The sequence below is a fragment of the Argiope bruennichi genome, chromosome 6 (genome assembly GCF_947563725.1).
Source record: "Argiope bruennichi chromosome 6, qqArgBrue1.1, whole genome shotgun sequence".
Lineage (NCBI taxonomy): Eukaryota > Metazoa > Arthropoda > Arachnida > Araneae > Araneidae > Argiope > Argiope bruennichi.
This window is the reverse complement of record NC_079156.1, coordinates 106032144-106053446: the sequence shown is the minus strand read 5'-3', so window position 1 is coordinate 106053446 and position 21303 is coordinate 106032144. Positions and strand designations below refer to the sequence as shown.

At 33.8% G+C, this 21303-nt stretch overlaps 18 non-coding genes across 18 annotated transcripts; all 18 read right to left on the bottom strand.

The window, feature by feature from the left end:
* Window positions 1–56: 56 nt before the first annotated feature.
* On the bottom strand, window positions 57–128 carry Trnaw-cca (transfer RNA tryptophan (anticodon CCA)). The gene has a single exon. It is a non-coding gene; the product is annotated as a tRNA-Trp (tRNA).
* A 260-nt stretch (window positions 129–388) lies between these two features.
* On the bottom strand, window positions 389–460 carry Trnaw-cca (transfer RNA tryptophan (anticodon CCA)). The gene has a single exon. It is a non-coding gene; the product is annotated as a tRNA-Trp (tRNA).
* Window positions 461–720: 260 nt separating this feature from the next.
* On the bottom strand, window positions 721–792 carry Trnaw-cca (transfer RNA tryptophan (anticodon CCA)). The gene has a single exon. It is a non-coding gene; the product is annotated as a tRNA-Trp (tRNA).
* A 260-nt stretch (window positions 793–1052) lies between these two features.
* Trnaw-cca (transfer RNA tryptophan (anticodon CCA)) lies at window positions 1053–1124 on the bottom strand. The gene has a single exon. It is a non-coding gene; the product is annotated as a tRNA-Trp (tRNA).
* Window positions 1125–1384: 260 nt separating this feature from the next.
* On the bottom strand, window positions 1385–1456 carry Trnaw-cca (transfer RNA tryptophan (anticodon CCA)). The gene has a single exon. It is a non-coding gene; the product is annotated as a tRNA-Trp (tRNA).
* Window positions 1457–1716: 260 nt separating this feature from the next.
* Window positions 1717–1788, bottom strand: Trnaw-cca (transfer RNA tryptophan (anticodon CCA)). Its single transcript has one exon. It is a non-coding gene; the product is annotated as a tRNA-Trp (tRNA).
* Window positions 1789–2380: 592 nt separating this feature from the next.
* On the bottom strand, window positions 2381–2452 carry Trnaw-cca (transfer RNA tryptophan (anticodon CCA)). Its single transcript has one exon. It is a non-coding gene; the product is annotated as a tRNA-Trp (tRNA).
* A 260-nt stretch (window positions 2453–2712) lies between these two features.
* On the bottom strand, window positions 2713–2784 carry Trnaw-cca (transfer RNA tryptophan (anticodon CCA)). Its single transcript has one exon. It is a non-coding gene; the product is annotated as a tRNA-Trp (tRNA).
* Window positions 2785–3044: 260 nt separating this feature from the next.
* On the bottom strand, window positions 3045–3116 carry Trnaw-cca (transfer RNA tryptophan (anticodon CCA)). Its single transcript has one exon. It is a non-coding gene; the product is annotated as a tRNA-Trp (tRNA).
* A 260-nt stretch (window positions 3117–3376) lies between these two features.
* Window positions 3377–3448, bottom strand: Trnaw-cca (transfer RNA tryptophan (anticodon CCA)). The gene has a single exon. It is a non-coding gene; the product is annotated as a tRNA-Trp (tRNA).
* A 1251-nt stretch (window positions 3449–4699) lies between these two features.
* Trnaw-cca (transfer RNA tryptophan (anticodon CCA)) lies at window positions 4700–4771 on the bottom strand. Its single transcript has one exon. It is a non-coding gene; the product is annotated as a tRNA-Trp (tRNA).
* A 586-nt stretch (window positions 4772–5357) lies between these two features.
* Window positions 5358–5429, bottom strand: Trnaw-cca (transfer RNA tryptophan (anticodon CCA)). Its single transcript has one exon. It is a non-coding gene; the product is annotated as a tRNA-Trp (tRNA).
* Window positions 5430–5688: 259 nt separating this feature from the next.
* Window positions 5689–5760, bottom strand: Trnaw-cca (transfer RNA tryptophan (anticodon CCA)). The gene has a single exon. It is a non-coding gene; the product is annotated as a tRNA-Trp (tRNA).
* A 592-nt stretch (window positions 5761–6352) lies between these two features.
* Window positions 6353–6424, bottom strand: Trnaw-cca (transfer RNA tryptophan (anticodon CCA)). The gene has a single exon. It is a non-coding gene; the product is annotated as a tRNA-Trp (tRNA).
* A 260-nt stretch (window positions 6425–6684) lies between these two features.
* On the bottom strand, window positions 6685–6756 carry Trnaw-cca (transfer RNA tryptophan (anticodon CCA)). Its single transcript has one exon. It is a non-coding gene; the product is annotated as a tRNA-Trp (tRNA).
* A 592-nt stretch (window positions 6757–7348) lies between these two features.
* Trnaw-cca (transfer RNA tryptophan (anticodon CCA)) lies at window positions 7349–7420 on the bottom strand. Its single transcript has one exon. It is a non-coding gene; the product is annotated as a tRNA-Trp (tRNA).
* Window positions 7421–8344: 924 nt separating this feature from the next.
* Trnaw-cca (transfer RNA tryptophan (anticodon CCA)) lies at window positions 8345–8416 on the bottom strand. The gene has a single exon. It is a non-coding gene; the product is annotated as a tRNA-Trp (tRNA).
* A 259-nt stretch (window positions 8417–8675) lies between these two features.
* On the bottom strand, window positions 8676–8747 carry Trnaw-cca (transfer RNA tryptophan (anticodon CCA)). The gene has a single exon. It is a non-coding gene; the product is annotated as a tRNA-Trp (tRNA).
* Between the last annotated feature and the right edge of the window lie 12556 nt (window positions 8748–21303).

The following is a 21303-nucleotide window of genomic DNA, read 5'->3' as shown; positions in this document are numbered from 1 at the left end:
TTTCGATTATTGAAGATCAAATTCTCACACAGCAAAGAAATTAAAACACAAAGCACTGACCCGGACGTGATTTGAACACGCAACCTTCTGATCTGGAGTCAGACGCGCTACCGTAGCGCGACCGAGCCACAAGAAGAGTTATCGTGCCGTTATCTTTAAAGCATTCATGTGATTTGAAATAAATTTCGAGCGCAGCACAGTAGATTCTCCTATGGCAAAGAAACATGTTAAAAACTATATTCCTTACGCGATTTGAATATCTTTGCGTGACAGAGCCAGACGGGATATTTCTTTTCCTTTTTATTTAAAACAATCACATTCATGGAAAGAAATTTCGATTAATGAAGATCAAATTCTCACACAGCAAAGAAATTAAAACACAAAGCACTGACCCGGACGTGATTGGAACACGCAACCTTCTGATCTGGAGTCAGACGCGCTACCGTTGCGCCACTGAGCCACACGAAGAGTGGGATTGCCGTTATCTTTAAAGCATTCATGTGATTTGAAATAAATTTCGAACGCAGCACAGTAGATTCTAATATAGCAAAGAAACATGATAAAAACTATATTCCTTACGCAATTTGAATATCTTTGCGTGACAGAGTCAGACGGGATATTTCTTTTCCTTTTTATTTAAAACAATCACATGCATGGAAAGAAATTTCGATTAATAAAGATCAAATTCTCACGCAGCAAAGAAAATAAAACACAAAGCACTGACCCGGACGTGATTTGAACACGCAACCTTCTGATCTGGAGTCAGACGCGCTACCGTTGCGCCACCGAGCCACACGAAGTGTGGGATTGCCGTTATCTTTAAAGCATTCATGTGATTTGAAATAAATTTCGAACGCAGCACAGTTGATTCTCCTATAGCAAAGAAACATGATAAAAACTATATTCCTTACGCGATTTGAATATCTTTGCGTGACAGAGCCAGACGGGATATTTCTTTTCCTTTTTATTTAAAACAATCATATGCATGGAAAGAAATTTCGATTAATGAAGATCAAATTCTCACACAGCAAAGAAATTAAAACACAAAGCACTGACCTGGACATGATTTGAACACGCAACCTTCTGATCTGGAGTCAGACGCGCTACCGTTGCGCCACCGAGCCACACGAAGAGTCGGAATGCCGTTATCTTTAAAGCATTCATGTGATTTGAAATAAATTTAGAACGCAGCACAGTAGATTCTCCTATGGCAAAGAAACATGATAAAAACTATATTCCTTACGCGATTTGAATATCTTTGCGTGACAGAGTTAGACGGGATATTTCTTTTCCTTTTTATTTAAAACAATCACATTCATGGAAAGAAATTTCGATTAATGAAGATCAAATTCTCACACAGCAAAGAAATTAAAACACAAAGCACTGACCCGGACGTGATTTGAACACGCAACCTTCTGATCTGGAGTCAGACGCGCTACCGTTGGGCCACCGAGCCACACGACGAGTTGGATTGCCGTTATCTTTAAAGCATTCATGTGAATTGAAATAAATTTCGAAAGCAGCACTGTAGATTCTTCTATAGCAAAGAAACATGATAAAAACTATATATCTTACGCGATTTGAATATCTTTCCGTGACAGTGCCAGACGGGATATTTCTTTTCCTTTTAATTTAAAACAATCACATGCATGGAAAAAAATTTCGATTAATGAAGATCAAATTCTCACGCAGCAAAGAAATTAAAACACAAAGCACTGACCCGGACGTGATTTGAACACGCAACCTTCTGATCTGGAGTCAAACGCGCTGCCGTTGCGCCACCGAGCCACACGACGAGTTGGATTGCCATTATCTTTAAAGCATTCATGTGAATTGAAATAAATTTCGAAAGCAGCACTGTAGATTCTCCTATAGCAAATAAACATGATAAAAACTATATTCCTTACGCGATTTGAATATCTTTGAGTGAAAGAGCCAGTTGGGATATTTCTTTTCCTTTTTATTTAAAACAATCACTTGCATGGAAAGAAATTTCGATTAATGAGGATCAAATTCTCACACAGCAAAGAAATTAAAACACAAAGCACTGACCCGGACGTGATTTGAACACGCAACCTTCTGATCTGGAGTGAGACGTGCTAAGGTTGCGCCACCGAGCCACACGAAGAGTTGGATTGCCGTTATCTTTAAAGCATTCATGTGAATTGAAATAAATTTCGAACGCAGCACAGTAGATTCTCCTATAGCAAAGAAACATGATAAAAAATATATTCCTTACGCAATTTGAATATCTTTGCGTGACAGAGCTAGACGGGATATTTCTTTTCCTTTTTATTTAAAACAATCACATTTATGGAAAGAAATTTCGATTATTGAAGATCAAATTTTCACACAGCAAAGAAATTAAAACACAAAGCACTGACCCGGACGTGATTTGAACACGCAACCTTCTGATCTGGAGTCAGACGCGCTACCGTTGCGACACCGAGCCACACGACGACTTGGATTGCCGTTATCTTTAAAGCATTCATGTGAATTGAAATAAATTTCGAAAACTGCACAGTAGAATCTCCTATAGCAAAGAAAAATGATAAAAACTATACTCCTTACGCGATTTGAATATCTTTGCGTGAATGAGCCAGTTGGGATATTTCTTTTCCTTTTTATTTAAAACAATCACTTGCATGGAAAGAAATTTCGATTAATGAGGATCAAATTCTCACACAGCAAAGAAATTAAAACAGAATGCACTGACCCGGACGTGATTTGAACACGCAACCTTCTGATCTGGAGTCAGACACGCTACCGTTGCTCCACCGAGCCACACGACGAGTTGGATTGCCGTTATCTTTAAAGCATTCATGTGAATTGAAATAAATTTCGTACGCAGCACAGTAGATTCTCCTATAGCAAAGAAACATGATAAAAATTACATTCCTTACGCGATTTGAATATCTTTGCGAGACAGAGCCAGACGCCATATTTATTTTCCGTTTTATTTAAAGCAATCACATGCATTTAAAGAAATTTCGATTATTGAAGATCAAATTCTCACACAGCAAAGAAATTAAAACACAAAGCACTGACCCGGACGTGATTTGAACACGCAACCTTCTGATCTGGAGTCAAACGCGCTGCCGTTGCGCCACCGAGCCACACGACGAGTTGGATTGCCATTATCTTTAAAGCATTCATGTGAATTGAAATAAATTTCGAAAGCAGCACTGTAGATTCTCCTATAGCAAAGAAACATGATAAAAACTATATTCCTTACGCGATTTGAATATCTTTGCGTGACAGAGCCAGACGGGATATTTCTTTTCCTTTTTATTTAAAACAATCACATTCATGGAAAGAAATTTCGATTAATGAAGATCAAATTCTCACACGTCAAAGAAATTAAAACACAAAGCACTGACCCGGACGCGATTTGAACACGCAACCTTCTGATTTGGTGTCAGACGCGCTACCGTTGCGCCACCGAGCCACACGACGGGTGGATTGCCGTTATCTTTAAAGCATTCATGTGAATTGAAATAAATTTCGAACGCAGCACAGTAGATTCTAGTATAGCAAAGAAATATGATAAAAACTATATTTCTTACGCGATTTGAATATCTTTGCGTGACAGAGCCAGACGGGATATTTCTTTTCCTTTTTATTTAAAATAACATTCATGGAAAGAAATTTCGATTAATGAAGATCAAATTCTCACACAGCAAAGAAATTAAAACACAAAGCACTGTGCCGGACGTGATTTGAACACGCAACCTTCTGATCTAAAGTCAGACGCGCTACCGTTGCGCCACTGAGCCACACGACGAGTTGGATTGCCATTATCTTTAAAGCATTCATGTGAATTGAAATAAATTTCGAAAGCAGCACTTTAGATTCTCCTATAGCAAAGAAACATGATAAAAACTATATTCCTTACGCGATTTGAATATCTTTGCGTGACAGAGCCAGACGGGATATTTCTTTTCCTTTTTATTTAATACAATCACACGCATGGAAAGAAATTTCGATTAATGAAGATCAAATTCTCACACAGCAAAGAAATTAAAACACAAAGCACTGACCCAGACGTGATTTGAACACGCAACCTTCTAACCTGGAGTCAGACGCGCTACCGTTCCGCCACCGAGCCACAGGAAGAGTTGGATTGCCGTTATCTTCAAAGCATTCATGTGAATTGAAATAAATTTCGAACGCAGCACAGTAGATTCTCCTATAGCAAAGAAAAATGATAAAAACTATATTCCTTACGCGATTTGAATATCTTTGAGTGACAGAGCCAGACGGGATATTTCTTTTCCTTTTTATTTAAAACAATCACATGCATGGATTGAAATTTCGATTAATGAAGATCAAATTCTCACACAGCAAAGAAATTAAAACACAAAGCACTAACCCGGACGTGATTTGAACACGAAACCTTCTGATCTGGAGTCAGACGGACTACCGTTGCGCCCCCGAGCCACACGAAGAGTTGGATTGCCGTTATCTTCAAAGCATTCATGTGAATTGAAATAAATTTCGAACGCAGCACAGTAGATTCTCCTATAGCAAAGAAACATGATAAAAACTATATTCCTTACGCGATTTGAATATCTTTGCGTGACAGAGCCAGACGGGATATTTCTTTTCCTTTTTATTTAAAACAATCACATGCGTGGAAAGAAATTTCGATTAATGAAGATCAAATTCTCACACATCAAAGAAATGAAAGACAAAGCACTGACCCGGACGTGATTTGAACACGCAACCTTCTGATCTGGAGTCAGACGCGCTACCGTTGTGCCACCGAGCCACACGAAGTGTTGGATTACCGTTATCTTTAAAGCATTCATGTGATTTGAAATTTCGAACGCAGCACAGTAGATTCTCCTATAGCAAAGAAACATGATAAAAACTATATTCCTTACGCGATTTGAATAACTTTGCTAGACAGAGCCAGACGGGATATGTCTTTTCCTTTTTATTTAAAACAATCACATGCATGGAAAGAAATTTCGATTAATGAAGATCAAATTCTCACACAGCAAAGAAATTAAAACACAAAGCACTGATCCGGACGTGATTTGAACAGGCAGCCTTCTGATCTGGAGTCAGACGCGCTACCGGTGCGCCACTGAGCCACACGGAGATTTGGATTGTCGTTATCTTTAAAGCATTCATGTGATTTGAAATAAATATCGAACGCAGCACAGTAGATTCTCCTATAGCAAAGAAACATGATAAAAACTATATTCCTTACGCGATTTGAATATCTTTGCGTGAGAGCCAGACGGGATATGTCTTTTCCTTTCTGTTTAAAACAATCACATGCATGGAAAGAAATTTCGATTAATGAAGATCAAATTCTCACACAGCAAAGAAAATAAAACACAAAGCACTGACCCGGACGTGATTTGAACACGCAACCTTCTGATCTGGAGTCAGACGCGCTACCGTTGCGCCACCGAGCCACACGAAGAGTTGGATTGTCGTTATCTTTAAAGCATTGATGTGATTTGAAATAAATTTCGAACGCAGCACAGTAGATTCTCTTATAGCAAATAAACATGATAAAAACTATATTAATTACGCGATTTGAATATCTTTGCGTGACAGAGCCAGACGGGATATTTCTTTTCCTTTTTATTTAAAACAATCACATGCATGGAAAGACATTTCGATTAATGAAGATCAAATTCTCACACATCAAAGAAATGAAAGACAAAGCACTGACCCGGACGTGATTTGAACAAGCAACCTTCTGATCTGGAGTCAGACGCGCTACCGTTGTGCCACCGAGCCACACGAAGTGTTGGATTGCCGTTATCTTTAAAGCATTCATGTGATTTGAAATAAATTTCGAACGCAGCACAGTAGATTCTCCTATAGCAAAGAAACATGATAAAAACTATATTCCTTACGCGATTTGAATAACTTTGCGAGACAGAGCCAGACGCCATATTTATTTTCCTTTTTATTTAAAACAATCACATGCATGGAAAGAAATTTCGATTAATGAAGATCAAATTCTCACACAGCAGAGAAATTAAAACACTAAGCACTGACCCGGACGTGATTTGAACACGGAACCTTCTGATCTGGAGTCAGACGGACTACATTTGCGCCACCGAGCCACACGAAGAGTTGGAATGCCGTTATCTTTAAAGCATTCATGTGAATTGAAATAAATTTCGAACGCAGCACAGTAGATTCTCCTATAGCAAAGAAACATGATAAAAAATATATTCCTTACGCGATTTCAATATCTTTGCGTGACAGAACCAGACGGGATATTTCTTTTCCTTTTTATTTAAAACAATCACATGCATGGAAAGAAATTTCGATTAATGAAGATCAAATTCTCACACAGCAAAGAAATTAAAACACAAAGCACTGACCCGGACGTGATTTGAACACGCAACCTTCTGATCTGGAGTCAGACGCGCTACCGTTGCGCCACCGAGCCACAAGTAGAGTTGGCGTGCTGTTATCTTTAAAGCATTCATGTGAATTGAAATAAATTTCGAACGCAGCACTGTAGATTCTCATATAGCAAGGAAACATGATAAAAACAATATTCCTTACGCGATTTGAATATCTTTGCGTGACATAGCCAGACGGGATATTTCTTTTCCTTTTTATTTAAAACAATCACATGCATGGAAAGAAATTTCGATTAATGAAGATCAAATTCTCACACAGCAAAGAAATTAAAACACAAAGCACTGACCCGGACGTGATTTGAACACGCAACCTTCTAATCTGGAGTCAGACGCGCTACCGTTGCGCCACCGAGCCACAAGAAGAGTTGGCGTGCCGTTATCTTTAAAGTATTCATGTGAATTGAAATAAATTTCGAACGCAGCACTGTAGATTCTCATATAGCAAAGAAACATGATAAAAACTATATTCCTTACGCGATTTGAAAATCTTTGCGTGACAGAGCCAGACGGGATATTTCTTTTCCTTTTTATTTAAAACAATCACATGCATGGAAAGAAATTTCGATTAATGAAGATCAAATTCTCACACAGCAAAGAAATTAAAACACAAAGCACTGACCCGGACGTGATTTGAACACGCAACCTTCTGATCTGGAGTCAGACGCGCTACAGTTGCGCCTCCGAGTAACACGAAGAATTGGCGTGCCGTTATCTTTAAAGCATTCATGTGATTTGAAATAAATTTCGAGCGCAGCACAGTAGATTCTCGTATGGCAAAGAAACATGATAAAAACTATATTCCTTACGCGATTTGAATATCTTTGCGTGACAGAGCCAGACGGGATATTTCTTTTCCTTTTTATTTAAAACAATCACATGCATGGAAAGAAATTTCGATTAATGAAAATCAAATTCTCACACAGCAAAGAAATTAAAACACAAAGCACTGACCCGGACGTGATTTGAACACGCAACCTTCTAATCTGGAGTCAGACGCGCTACCGTTGCGCCACCGAGCCACAAGAAGAGTTGGCGTGCCGTTATCTTTAAAATATTCATGTGAATTGAAATAAATTTCGAACGCAGCACTGTAGATTCTCATATAGCAAAGAAACATGATAAAAACTATATTCCTTACGCGATTTGAAAATCTTTGCGTGACAGAGCCAGACGGGATATTTCTTTTCCTTTTTATTTAAAACAATCACATGCATGGAAAGAAATTTCGATTAATGAAGATCAAATTCTCACACAGCAAAGAAATTAAAACACAAAGCACTGACCCGGACGTGATTTGAACACGCAACCTTCTGATCTGGAGTCAGACGCGCTACAGTTGCGCCTCCGAGTAACACGAAGAATTGGCGTGCCGTTATCTTTAAAGCATTCATGTGATTTGAAATAAATTTCGAGCGCAGCACAGTAGATTCTCGTATGGCAAAGAAACATGATAAAAACTATATTCCTTACGCAATTTGAATATCTTTGCCTGACAGAGCCAGACGGGATATTTCTTTTCCTTTTTATTTAAAACAATCACATGCATGGAAAGAAATTTCGATTAATGAAGATCAAATTCTCACACAGCAAAGAAATTAAAACACAAAGCACTGACCCGGACGTGATTTGAACATGCAACCTTCTGATCTGGAGTCAGACGCGCTACCGTTGCGCCACCATGCCACACGACGAGCTAGATTGCCGTTATCTTTAAAGCATTCATGTGAATTGAAATAAATTTCGAACGCAGCACTGTAGATTCTCATATAGCAAAGAAACATGATAAAAACAATATTCCTTACGCGATTTGAATATCTTTGCGTGACATAGCCAGACGGGATATTTCTTTTAATTTTTATTTAAAACAATCACATGCATGGAAAGGTATTTCAAATAATGAAGCTCAAATTCTCACACAACAAAGAAATTAAAACAAAAAGCACTGACCCGGACGTGATTTGAACACGCAACCTTCTGATCTGGAGTCAAACGCGCAACCGTTGCGCCTCCGAGCCACACGAAGTGTTGGATTACCGCTGTCTTCAAAGCATTCATGTTATTTGAAATAAATGACGAACACATCACAGTTGATTCTCCTATAGCAAAGAAACATGATAAAAACTATATTCCTTACGCAATTCGAATATCTTTGCCTGACAGAGCCAGACGGGATATTTCTTTTCCTTTTTATTTAAAACAGTCACATGCATGGAAAGAAATTTCGATTAATGAAATTAATTTCTAACACAGCAAAGAATTTAAAACAAAAAGCACTGACCCGGACGTGATTTGAACACGCAACCTTCTGATCTGGAGTCAGACGCGCAACCATTGCGCCTCCGAGCCACACGGAAAGTTGGATTACCGTTATCTTCAAAGCATTCATGTGAATTGAAATAAATTTCGAACGCTGGATATTAGATTTCGCTATAGCAAAGAGATATGAAAAAAACTATGTTCCTTACGCGATTTGAATTTTCCTGTGGGACCGAGCCAGACGGATGACTTCTTTCCCATTTTCTTTAAAACTATCACATGTATTGAAATAATTTCCCTTTATTGAAGAACAAATTATTCCCCAGAAAAGAAATTAAAAGACAAAAAAATTGACCTGGACATTATTTGAACACAAAACCTTTTGATCTGGAATCAGACGCGCGATCTTTGCGTCACCGAGCCACAACAGTGGATTGTTTGCCGTTATCTTTAAAGCATTTATATGTTATTAAATAAATTTCGAATACTTAAGAATAGAATCTCCTTCAGGAAAGGAATAATAATAAAAACTTCGATCCGGGTGTGATTTTATTATTATTACAGCACCAAGCCAGAGGTGGTTATTTGTTTTCCATTATGTTTAAAACAATCACGCGCATTGAAATAAATTTCGATTATCGAAGAATTGATTTTTCTACCACAAGGGATACAAACGAAAAAGCTTTCACACCAAACATTGAAGCTAAAATTCTTAGATCTAGTAGTTAAGAGCGAGATACTTGAACTATTTTACCATAAATAAATTTGATTGGCAGTACCAAAGCAGATACAGTATATACAGGATGATTATAAAAACCTTATTTCGATACGTGAGACCTTAACTATCATACCGTTGACATTGACGGAATAAAATTTTGGCTCTAGGTATTTTGAGGTATGCGATCAAGATACGAAAAACAATATTTAAGCTTAAACATTTACGGTTATAGGGACAAGTTTCAAAATTTTCAAATGGCAACGACAACGCTTTTGATTGGAATGTGTTACCCATAGCAACAATCAATAAATAGCATTAGAACTATACCTGTGTAAGAGAAAATCATCAATAACAATAGAGAAACAGAATAAAAAACATTTTATTGTGTTTCACAAATTTTCTACTCGACCTGCTTATACCACAATGACACTTTGCTTGCGGTAGATGGTGGCTACAACCATATCTCGTTCCATGCCGAAAGGAATCTGTTGAGCTTCACGTCTCTGTTAGGCACACCACTCTTTTTCTTTTTTCTTCTTAGTTTGTCTCACACTGGCGAGTTTTGTGCTACGTTCTAAATTTCTTTTATTCTTTTATGGATAACTTTTATTATTTTATGGATAACACATTCCAATAAAAACTATTAACAAAAATAGGATGCTCATTTCATATTGGGGTTTTCTTTCCATCCGAATGCGTGTACACAAACTGTTGATGATTCGATGTGAGTAGTCGGATTGCGAACACTGTGAGTTAAATTACCCAGTTTGCAACGATTTATCACATGAAATAAAATGATGCTCCCAATTATTTATGCAAACGGTTTTATGCAAATGTTTTTTCACTCTATATAAGAGCGGAAGCACTCCTGCGAGCATACTTAGACATAGATTGAGATTCTTTTTTTTCACTTGTGTTCGAAGTCTGTATCGGTGTAATATGTGATATTTTATAATGTATTAAATGTTTGTTTGTCGCAAGAAATAAAAGTCTGTGTTTTTAAGAAGTCTTCTCGACCTGCAACATTTTACAAGCACCAGTCACATGCATTTTTCACTGCTATTATTTGAACATTTTACTCTGCGGGCCTTACAGACGATTGATCTTGACAATTACAGGGTTTGAACCCAAATATCGCCTGACAAAAACAATTGGTGTTGCCATTTAAAAATTTTGAAATTTCTTCACTGTAACCGCAATTGTTAGAGCTCAACTGATGTTTTTCAAGTAATTCTTGAGCGCATACCTCAACATACCTTGAACCGACATTTTATTCCGTTGCTTTGAGCGGTATGATAGTTGTGATCTCATATATCTGGATAGTTATTTTTTTGTAATCACCTTATACATGGTGGATGATTATATTTGGAATCCTAAAAATACTTAGTAAATAATAGTAATTCAAAAATTTCAGATAAAACGTTTCGAAACTTTAGAAATGAAACAAGTAATTATTCTTACATAGTATATACTAATATTGGCCTTTCTATATTTTTAAACATAATTTAAAAAATCATTCATATTTAAACTTAAAATGCGGATACGCTGTGATGAATTTGATATGTCCATATCAGTACCAGTATCAGTTTCACAAGAAATGTGCCTGGCAAAAATGTTATCTGCTTCGGAAAAGTTAAAATACTTACATGCTAAGAAATTAAAAATTATTATTAATACAATTATATTACATGTTGAATTGATGGCAAATATTCATCTTTTGAAAGTTTGATAACAGCCGAAATTCAAGCAATCGAAAAACAATGCAATAATCAAACAATATAAAAATTTAAATATATTGTTCCCAGAATTTTAGAATTAGAATATTGACACCCCCTCATTTCTGTGAACATTTTTCTTATGTGATTTCTCATGAAAACAATTTCTTAAATTTTTTATTTAGAAAAAAAAAGAAAAATACGTCACATAAGTGATCAAAACTTTAAAAAAAAAGTGAATAAAATATCTATAATATTTCCGAAAATTTATTACTTGAGAAGGCTATTTTTTTCGTTTTCAGAAACTGATACCTATAGGTTGATATTATGAAAAATGTACTATTGAATACATTATAATCGAGAATATATTTTCCCTTGTTTAAACTTAAAAAAAAAGGCATCCGGTGTCTGAAGTAATCTTCATTTAGGCTTTTATCTGAGAAATAAACGTTTCCACTTTTTTGGCTTTCAGAAAGACCCATTATTTATTCGTCTCATTTCTCTCAGCGAGTAATGAATATAGTTTCTAAACTATTTTTTTCTTATAAAAAAGTTCTGTTTCTTGAGGTAATTTTTTTTTCTCTGACCACACATCGAACGAAGAAGTAAAATGAAGCTGAATTTAATGTTTTGGAATGACGAAAAGTATTGGAAACCTATTAATTTAAAAGAAAATGGTTAAAAGACCATCAACTCAAAAAGAGCACAAAATAATTTTTTACCTTTCAGTCTTCAAACCAAAGAGGTCTTATTAGTTTGAATTTTTAAGTATAAAGATGCAATTTCTTGAATTCCGAGGGAAATAAAAAGCAAATTTATAAGCAATTAATTAAATTTTTTTGAACTCCTTCGTCATTATATCTATTAAAATGAAAAATTATTTTGTAGAAAAATTTAAACTTATAATTTTGTATTATTTTTTTCGCAAAGATTTGTTAATAAAGAAGCTTTTTTAAAAATTTGTTTCTGTGTCATAAATAATGTGAACTTTAGACAGCGTCCTGGCATACGGGTAGCTCGTCTTCCACGTCATCTGGGCGTCCTGGGTTCGAGTTCTGGTTTGGGCATGGTTGTTCTTCCGTTGTTCTATCGGTGAGATGTGTGAATGTGCCCTGCAGTAAAAAGGGGTTGTGCAAGCGAATGAATGATGCGTGAGTAGCAAAATCGTACTCTTGGCCCTAGTCGGCGCTACTGTAGAAACAAGAGATGCTCCCCCACCGGCTTAAAATCGCTGTCTTCGTAACAGCGGGCTTGTTCATGGCAAGTGCCATAAGAAACAACAACAACGTCAACTTATCGTTAGCTAAGGTTAATGAACACTTGCATACAAATTCAATGATATTTCTTATTGTCTCATAATTTCCTTAAAAAAAATAATAATTTATTATTTTTCGTTGAATAGTTTTTTTATCAGTTACCTTTGGTGACCAGCTAAATCACGAGAATTAACGATTGCTAAAATTTTTAATTATGTACTTTAAGTAAATATATCTTAATTTCTTCTTCAGCAAAATATTTTTAAATTTTAAATTTTGCTAGACTTAACGTCATTGCTCTAAATGAGATAATTTGAAGAGTGACTGGCCTTTTGGCATGCAACAACAAAATCTCTAAACACTTTCTGTTTCCTTGCTGTAAAATTCATGTATGGATAATATTGCCCAACTTTTATCAATTGAAATTGTATGACTTTATTGCATTATTTTGTTTTTGTTTGACCTAACGTTTTTGTCTATTATTTAATTTTTATATATAAGTAATATTGTATAGTGACTTTTATCATATAACTATTATTGTTGCATTGTTAGGGCATGGTTTCTATTGTTGTTATGTTTATCTCACTATTTCCATAAAAGCGAGCGGGTTTCATGTGGATTTGGTTTGATAGCTGTTGGTCTCTTGGGACATATGGATCGTTTTCCAAGAGGGCTTTGGAATTTATGTCGATTTCTGATTTTCGGTATTGACAGGTGTTGCTTGTGTCTTTCTGCTAGATGGTCTCTTTGTGGTGACGTCATTCATCTAGTGCTCCTGTTTGGCCTTTGGTTTGATCAGGGTTGTTTATCTCAGTTGACACCATTTTGTTTCATTGTACTATGCTTGCCTTAATTTTCTATCTAGTATATTTTTATGGTACCAATTACTTTATATGAAAAGGCAGATGTGTAAAAATGGACATAGTTTAAACTATTTTCATCACTGCTAGTTATAAATTCACATCTTAATTGTCAGTATAACAAAATTTAAAAAAAAAAAAATGTCAAGAGTATGCATTTTACTGAAAACTCTACAGCATTCTGCGTCATTGTGCTTTGTTTGCCTTAATTTTTTATCTAGTATATTACCAATAACTTATATACATACTAGATAATTTATAAGTTATTGGTAACATAAAAATATACTAGATAAAAAAAGGCAGAAATGTTGAAATGGACGTAGTTTAAATAATTTTCATCTCTTCTGGTTATAAATTCCCATCTTAATTCTCAGCATAACAAAATGTTTTTAAAAATGGTCAAGAGCATGTTTTATACTGAAAACTATACAACATGGAAAATTAATCTGAATTTTCATATATTGATCATCAACAGCAGAAACAAAAGCTGGGATGAAATATTGATAGCAAAAAGGAAAGCAATTTGAATATTTTTTTCAAATGATAGCAATTTGAATATTTGCAGAGAGGAAATATATTGCAATAAAATATATTTAAAATATTTATAAATATTAATAAAAACTAGACATAAAATTATCCGGCAATAATTCATAGCTTTGAAAATATAAATTTTTGAATTTTAAGCTAACATAAAAGTTATTTTTGTGCTTTGATACTTTTAATAGTGAAAAAAATGTCCAAAATTTCAAAGTTTCTTCTAACATTTTAACAATTTAAAGTTCTAATTAAAAATGAAAAAATTGCTCCTTTGTGGTAATTCACAACCGTTAGGGTATAATCATGTGCTAGGTGTAATGGTTCGTAGAGGAACGACCTTGCTTTTAGAGTGCCAATATATACGTATATACACGTATTCAGTCATCTTTATTATTAGTTGAGATTTTCTTTATTCTTTCTCTTTCGAAAAATAGTACAAAAAAAATATTTTTTTAGGAATTATAATTATTTATTGTTCCTAAAATTTGTGAAAAATAATTACTTGATTCTGGGAAACGGATTAGCGTTCCGTATTTTATTATTTCGTACGATATATTCATGGAATATTTTATATTTCTAAACTTTCATCTAAATTTTTTTGAATGTCAATTAATTTTAAAGTGAATTTCTTAAATAAAATAATTTTTTTTCAAGGCAGAAGCTCCAATTTTTCTCAAAACTTAGTTCAAAGCTTGTACGTAGTGTAACATTTCCCCGTTTCCCTCACATGATAATTGGCATTTCGGCCAGATGTAACGTCACCTATTTCCCCACACATCGTTAAGTGCCTCCGGACCGCCATATGGGGAATCCTCTTCGCCAGTCGAGCATTGTGTCTTGTCATTTGTTCCATCCAGGCAAAGGACAACATATTTTTTTTTCATCGTTTCGAAGAGATCCATCATATCTTCAAGTTACAAGAACGTCAAAAATTCCAGATGTTAAACTGTTTTCCATTATGAATGGATTCCTTACATCTTCTAGATCTCACATTGATTATCTAGAAACGATTAATTATTAGCAACTGTTGTTATTAAGTGCCGAAGTTACTTAACTTTAGCTGGTGTTAGTTGTGAATAGAATATATTTAACATGTGTTCGAGAAGAGTCAGCTACAAAGAAGAAAAATTAACAGACTTTTCTTCGATTGACTGGGAGCCATTGAGGAAGCATTGCTGATCAGCTATTGTGTGATAAGGAATTCAAGTGCTCCAAAGAGAAAATCATAGGCTATGATTTGACTGAAATGTAATGAGGGATTTTTGTTTTAAGAGGAGAAGAGCAGTGGCAGCCATTTAAAAAAGGAGTCAGTATTGGAAGATCTTCCTGATTTTTTGCGAAGCTCCTTTTGATTCGGGTTGCTGTGTTAAGATACACCCGATAAAGATGGGTGGATTTCCGGAGCTGCCCCGGAGTAGCCATATTAGTTGACAGCCTTCTAGCGTTTTTGATGTTTATTCTCCAAATTGATCGATGAACTATTTCATGATTAACTTTCAAATGTTGTGTGAATTTTGTAAATAATATTTACCTAGATAAGAACAAATTGTTTTTGTGTACATATATACGGATGTAAATAAAAGAATTGTTTCTTACACTACTCCCTTATTTTATTTGTCAGGATGAAGGCATTACAGTGGATATAATGTGAGTTGGAACTTTTGAAATATCTATAGTATGATAACTTACTATGGATACTGTTAATATAAGATGATATCATGTTGTAATAATTATATAATTTCAGCTGTCAGATATTCTCATAAATACCAATTGAAATCTATATAGTTTTGTATATAATTTCCAGCGTTTGTACGCAGCTTACCTCCAGAGATGTGGAAGTCACAACATAGTTGAAGCACTCTCATTTCTGTTGAAGTTTCATTGATTTACGAATTTCTGGCGCGGTAAGATACGGTCAATCCATGCAAGAGTTTGTATATAAGACGAATTAATTAAAAAATCTAGGACAATTCATTTCCATCCTTGTGTTTTTCATGAGAAATACAACACTTAAGTATTACACTAATTGCATTCAATACAAAACCGTAACTGTTGCATCAAAATTTACTCTTCCATCTGCAACAATTTTTGAAAAAAAAAAAAAAACACACCTTCATTTATTTATTTGTGTCATCTCACATCCGAAAATAAAATTTCTGAATTATTCATCGTTTTTTAATATAAAAAGTTTTACTATTTTCATAGTCTTCTCTCACGTTCTATATCGAACGGCGAAGAAAAACGAACGATATCAAAATTCCATGAATTGTGAAAGGAAAATGGCTAAAGAAGCCATTATCCGAAAAAGTTCAAACTTTTTCGTTCGCATTTCCATTCTCTGAATTTCAAAGAAGCCAAGTCTAAAGATTCTTTGTCTTTTAAATATAAACATACAAAAGGAAACCTTTGTAACTAATTAAAATTCTTATTCTCCGTGGAAGAATTAAGTCAAAAGTTTGTTTTGAGAATACAATAGATGTTTTTATTTTGTATAATTAATTGAAGAAGTTTTGATGTATTCTTTATGATTATTTTTGGAATAAAAGATAAAGTTGGTTTTATACATGAAAAAAAATGTATCTATTTGTATGTTTTACTTCTGAATTTCTAATAAACTTTTATTTATTTCCGTCCTATTGTTGATAAGATTATACTTTCGAGGAATTAACGTAATCTTATAATTAAAAATATTAGGTTACGCATCATTTTTTCGGTTTTCAAGGCACTAAAATGTCACATTTCGGGAGGTTATTTGGTAGTACAGAATTTGATCCAGTAAATTCAGCGTTGATTATAATTATATATATCTATATTAAATGATACGTATTCTTTTATTACCATAGTACTGATAACTTTTTAAGAAAACGAATAAAAGTTTTTTGAATAGAATTCCCATCAATAAATGTTATCTGTGAAAATTTAGACCATGAAATTTTGTTTATCTCAACATTTCAGATTTGTCTGAGTTCGAAAAACATATTTTTTGGAATTATGTCGGCCTTTATGACCGTCTAAGAAAATGAAAACTCAAAAACATACTGAAGTAATCAGATAAAAATTAATAGATTCACTTTCTATAAAATTGTACATATTAATGAAATTTTGAAATTCATCTAAATGAAGTTTGTTTGCCATTTTCACTATATGCATATGGACATGACAACTAAATATAAAAGGCCAAATTATTCAATTTTCAAATAATTTCGTTATCAGCATTTTAAATTCACATGTGTTGACTTTATATTTGCATATATGTGAAATAAAATTAAATAGACTTAAAGAGTTGAAATTAGATATATTGTCACAAGAATTTTAGATTTAAATCAGTTTTTTTCAATAATTTAAGAAGTCTATATAAAATACGTATATAATTTTTTAATATTCTACAAAGCACGAATAAGCATGCCATACTGTCATTATATTCGAAAACAGAAGAGGGTAGGATATCGTAACTTCTCTAATTCCGAGGGTACTAAATTAGAAATAGTCTTCCCGAAGATTTGCAGATGATTTTGAAGGAGGACTTTCAATTTTATTAAAGAATATTACAGAAAATCTAGAAGTTACTCCTCTTACACATTCATTATCGTTTTTTTTTTTATCTAAAGATTTAATAGGGAGTGAATCTTTAAATTCTCATTAATGAATTGGCTTTGATGACTTTTTAATATATGCATATTTTAATTTATTATTAATGCATATGGATTCAAATGTATATTAAACCAAATTTCAATAAACAGATTAGTTAAAGATATAATAGAGAAGTGTGACATTCAAAGAGTTTCATAGTATTTTCAAATATTGTTTTTATAAGATCTTATGAATTCCTTTTCACTGAACTATAATGTGTAAATTAGCAGCAGAATCTATGAAATATTTGTCAGAATTTTAAAAGTATCTTTACTATACTTATGCTTGCCAACAAATATATATATATACCTATTATACGAAAATATATATGAAAAACTTCCTCTCATTAAGCTGGAAGGCAAGATAGACTCCTTTACAATTAAGTTATTATCTGGCAACATAAATTGTGGTTGTTAGAAACGGTCAAAATTAGGGCTTGAAAATCACTTTAAAGCCCTTGACTTGTAAGATATTGAAATTATCGAAAAATCTTAAGTACAAAAGTTGTTCGTCTTAATGAAGCGCAAATTTGGCTAATTGGATTTATTTTTCTGTCTTCAGTATGAAGAAAGTAATAGAAAAATGTAAATTTCCACGTCCCACTATTTCCATCACTTTTTAGCTATATGAGCCATTTGCGAAACCGTCAGAGAGTTTTACATTTTTAATAACATGTCCAGTTAAAATCCAATGAAAATTACTCTAGTTATTCTGTTCACAATATAAAATGGACGAAATGTTATATATATCTTGAGAACTATTGCAATAGGCAGCTTTCCTATAGGAATCTATCTAAAATTTTAAAGACATCATATTTAATAGTGGACTCTTGTAGTTCAGACATACAGTAAAAATGGAGCTTAGAATAAATCACACTCTGATTCTCAAGCGAAAAATAGTTTTTACAATTGTCTTAACTTTTAAAAAGTTTTATTCATTTACATTTTTCATTTCTCTTCCAGAAGAAATGGATGCTGCCCGTGAAAATCGTTTCCGTCTGAAAAAAAAAATCCTTTCAGTAGTTTCCCTTCCCCTGACTAGACAGCCAGCCCTGAAGAAAAAGGAAGCTAACTTTAATGTTATGGAATGACAATGAATATTGGAAATCAATTAATTTAGGGAAGAAAATGGTTAAAGGGTCATCAAACCGGAAAGCCCAAAATTGTACCATCACTTTTCGATATATTTAGATTCATGACAAGTGAAAAAAGAAAAGTCGAAGGAATCTTCTTTGATGATATGAAAAGAGGGCAATATTTTTTTTTCTTTGTGAGGGAAGGGAAAATGATTTATTTAAGGCAATTTATTAAAAATTTTCTACTCCAAAAATGTCCTATTTTTTAGGTTTACTTTGTAAGAATGTATCAGCCACTTATATTGTGTAATTATTCGAAGCAAAGCAACTACCGAGAAGAATTTGATTTGATTTATTTTTGTTTATTCTTGAATGTGTGCTTATATTTGTTATGTAAATCCATTTGTTGAATTTTTTTATCAAATATATTTAGAGTCTAATATATTACTTCTTCTAAGTATGTTTCTGCTTTACATTATGAATATATATATATAAACAGGAAAAAATAAATTAGTTTTAGATTTTAAAAGATAATGCAGTCAAGTAATAACGAAATAAATAATTTTTAATCAACGTTTTGAAATTTTTGTTATTTTATCTTTTAGTTTTATATTAATTCAAAGCTTAATTTTCTTCATTAATAATTCGAAAACTTTGATGCTTTATAAATTGAATGCGAATTAAAATTTATACTAATATTTGTGTTTTTAAAATATATATAAAACGTACAAAGAACATTCGAATAAAAATTTAAAAGCAAAATCTATAAATAAAGGAAACTTTTCTTGTTATATCTCTTTTTCAATTTTTGTTCTTTTAAATTTGATATGCTAAGTAGCAAAAGATTTTAGGACTACCTGTGCTTTAGAAATATCATACATGTCAAATATTGTTAAGAATCTGAAATGCTGCTTACCCCCATGGCTAGTTCATCGTAGAAAAGACCGCTTTACGATTATCTCTAAAGGATGCTAATCAGATGCCGGATTAGGGACTTCCGGGCTTTGCGACGAATTTGGCGACCATTCAGTAATTTGAAAACGAATTTGGCAACTTTGATGACAAAATGGGTGGTACTGCAATAGAATCTTGGCGATAGAACCAATAGGAACTGAGATATGCTTGATTGTTCGAGAACTTTCTCTGCTCTGCTTCGAAAATTATAAAAGACTGATAGTTCAATAGTAGAACAACGAGTCAACGGTGAATTAGTTGGATCAATCCAGCGAAGTCCAAGCATTCAAAATGGAGCTTAAGCGATTGCTGAATTGACCTGTGTACCGAGTAATGGCGTTTATTATAGAAACAGCATTGAGTCGTGTGTGGAACAGCCAGTCGTATAGTTGTGAGTCGGCAGTTGGATACTGCTAAAACCAGGAGACAATAGAGAATAGCAGGTGTTTGGTGAGACCGTGACCGTAGAAAATTGCTATTTAGATCCTTTCCTCATGTTCAGTTCTGTCTGGCCGCTTTATGTGCTATGGCTGTTGATTACTACCGAATGCTATTTGTGTGCTGCTGTGTGTCGCTTATGTACGTCTCGGCTGTGTATTACAGTATGTGTCTTCGTGTTAATAAACGTCATTATATGCCATTGAGGTTTGCTAACTGTATTACACCATGCACCCACTACATAGCGAACTCGTTGACTTTACGGACTCAGTGGAGAAAGGCAACATTTTAAGTACAATATACAGCATTTTAAGAGGAAAAAAAACGATCAAATCATCTAAACATCATTTCAATTCTCATATTCATTCAAACCATATATTTTCTATTGATTTAGAAATTTTTATCTTTTCTAGTATTATTTCATAATATCATGAAAATACAATTTCTTAATATATTATGATACATAGTGTCGTTCCTCCATTCAAATAAAAACATGCGTCCTTGATGCGTCCAATAAATTACATTACAACAATAAACTTTAAATTTTGTTACGGAAAAGCATGCCAAAAGGTGAATGTTGTACACTGAACAGATTTAGTAAAAAATAACAATGCGTCATTCAGTAAGAATTCATGAAAACACATTTGACAAAACACATCCGAATCATATACGCAGATAACACTTGCAGAAATCTAAAACACACAAGCAACAAATAATTACTAAACAACTTTAACAACACTAAACAACTTTAACAAAGGCCTTAGAGATAACTCATTAGAGATCAATATTCTAAAGAGAAATTTCTTCAGCTATTTCCTTCTCTTGATTAAAATGATTCCATTACCGTCCGCGCCCTTTCGCTATAGTAGTTGCCCAGATAGGATACTGAATGTTCCAAAACAAACGAAGGAATTCGAATTTCAATGGAGATATTCTCGCAAATTCATTTTTCATTTTTGTCACAAAAGTTGCCAAGTTCCTTGCCAAGATTGTGAATAATTCAGTCGTTATTCATTCAATAACTTAAACAATGTTTTGAAAAGTCATCTCTTCATTAGGAGATTTACTGCACAGAAAGGCAATATTGCAGATTTGCAACAATATTCTCTGCTCTTAATTCAATAATTTAAATGATGAATGCGGTTTCGAAACTCCAACTTTCACATCTCTTGATTAGACGGACTTCACCACCGTGTATGTCCTTCTGCTTTTGCAGTACCCCTTATAGGGTACTGAATGTTCTTGAATAAACGAAGGAATTCGAGTTCTAAGAAAAATATTGTGGCATATGCATTCGTCATTTTTGCCACAAAGTCGTCAAATTCGTAGCCAGATGCCTGCCAAATATGTCGCCAAGTTGGGGATCATTCTGTCGAAATTGATTACAACAATATTTGGAAAACTCACCTCCTCATTAGAAGATACACTGCACAAAAAAAGCAATATTGTAGATTTGCAACAAT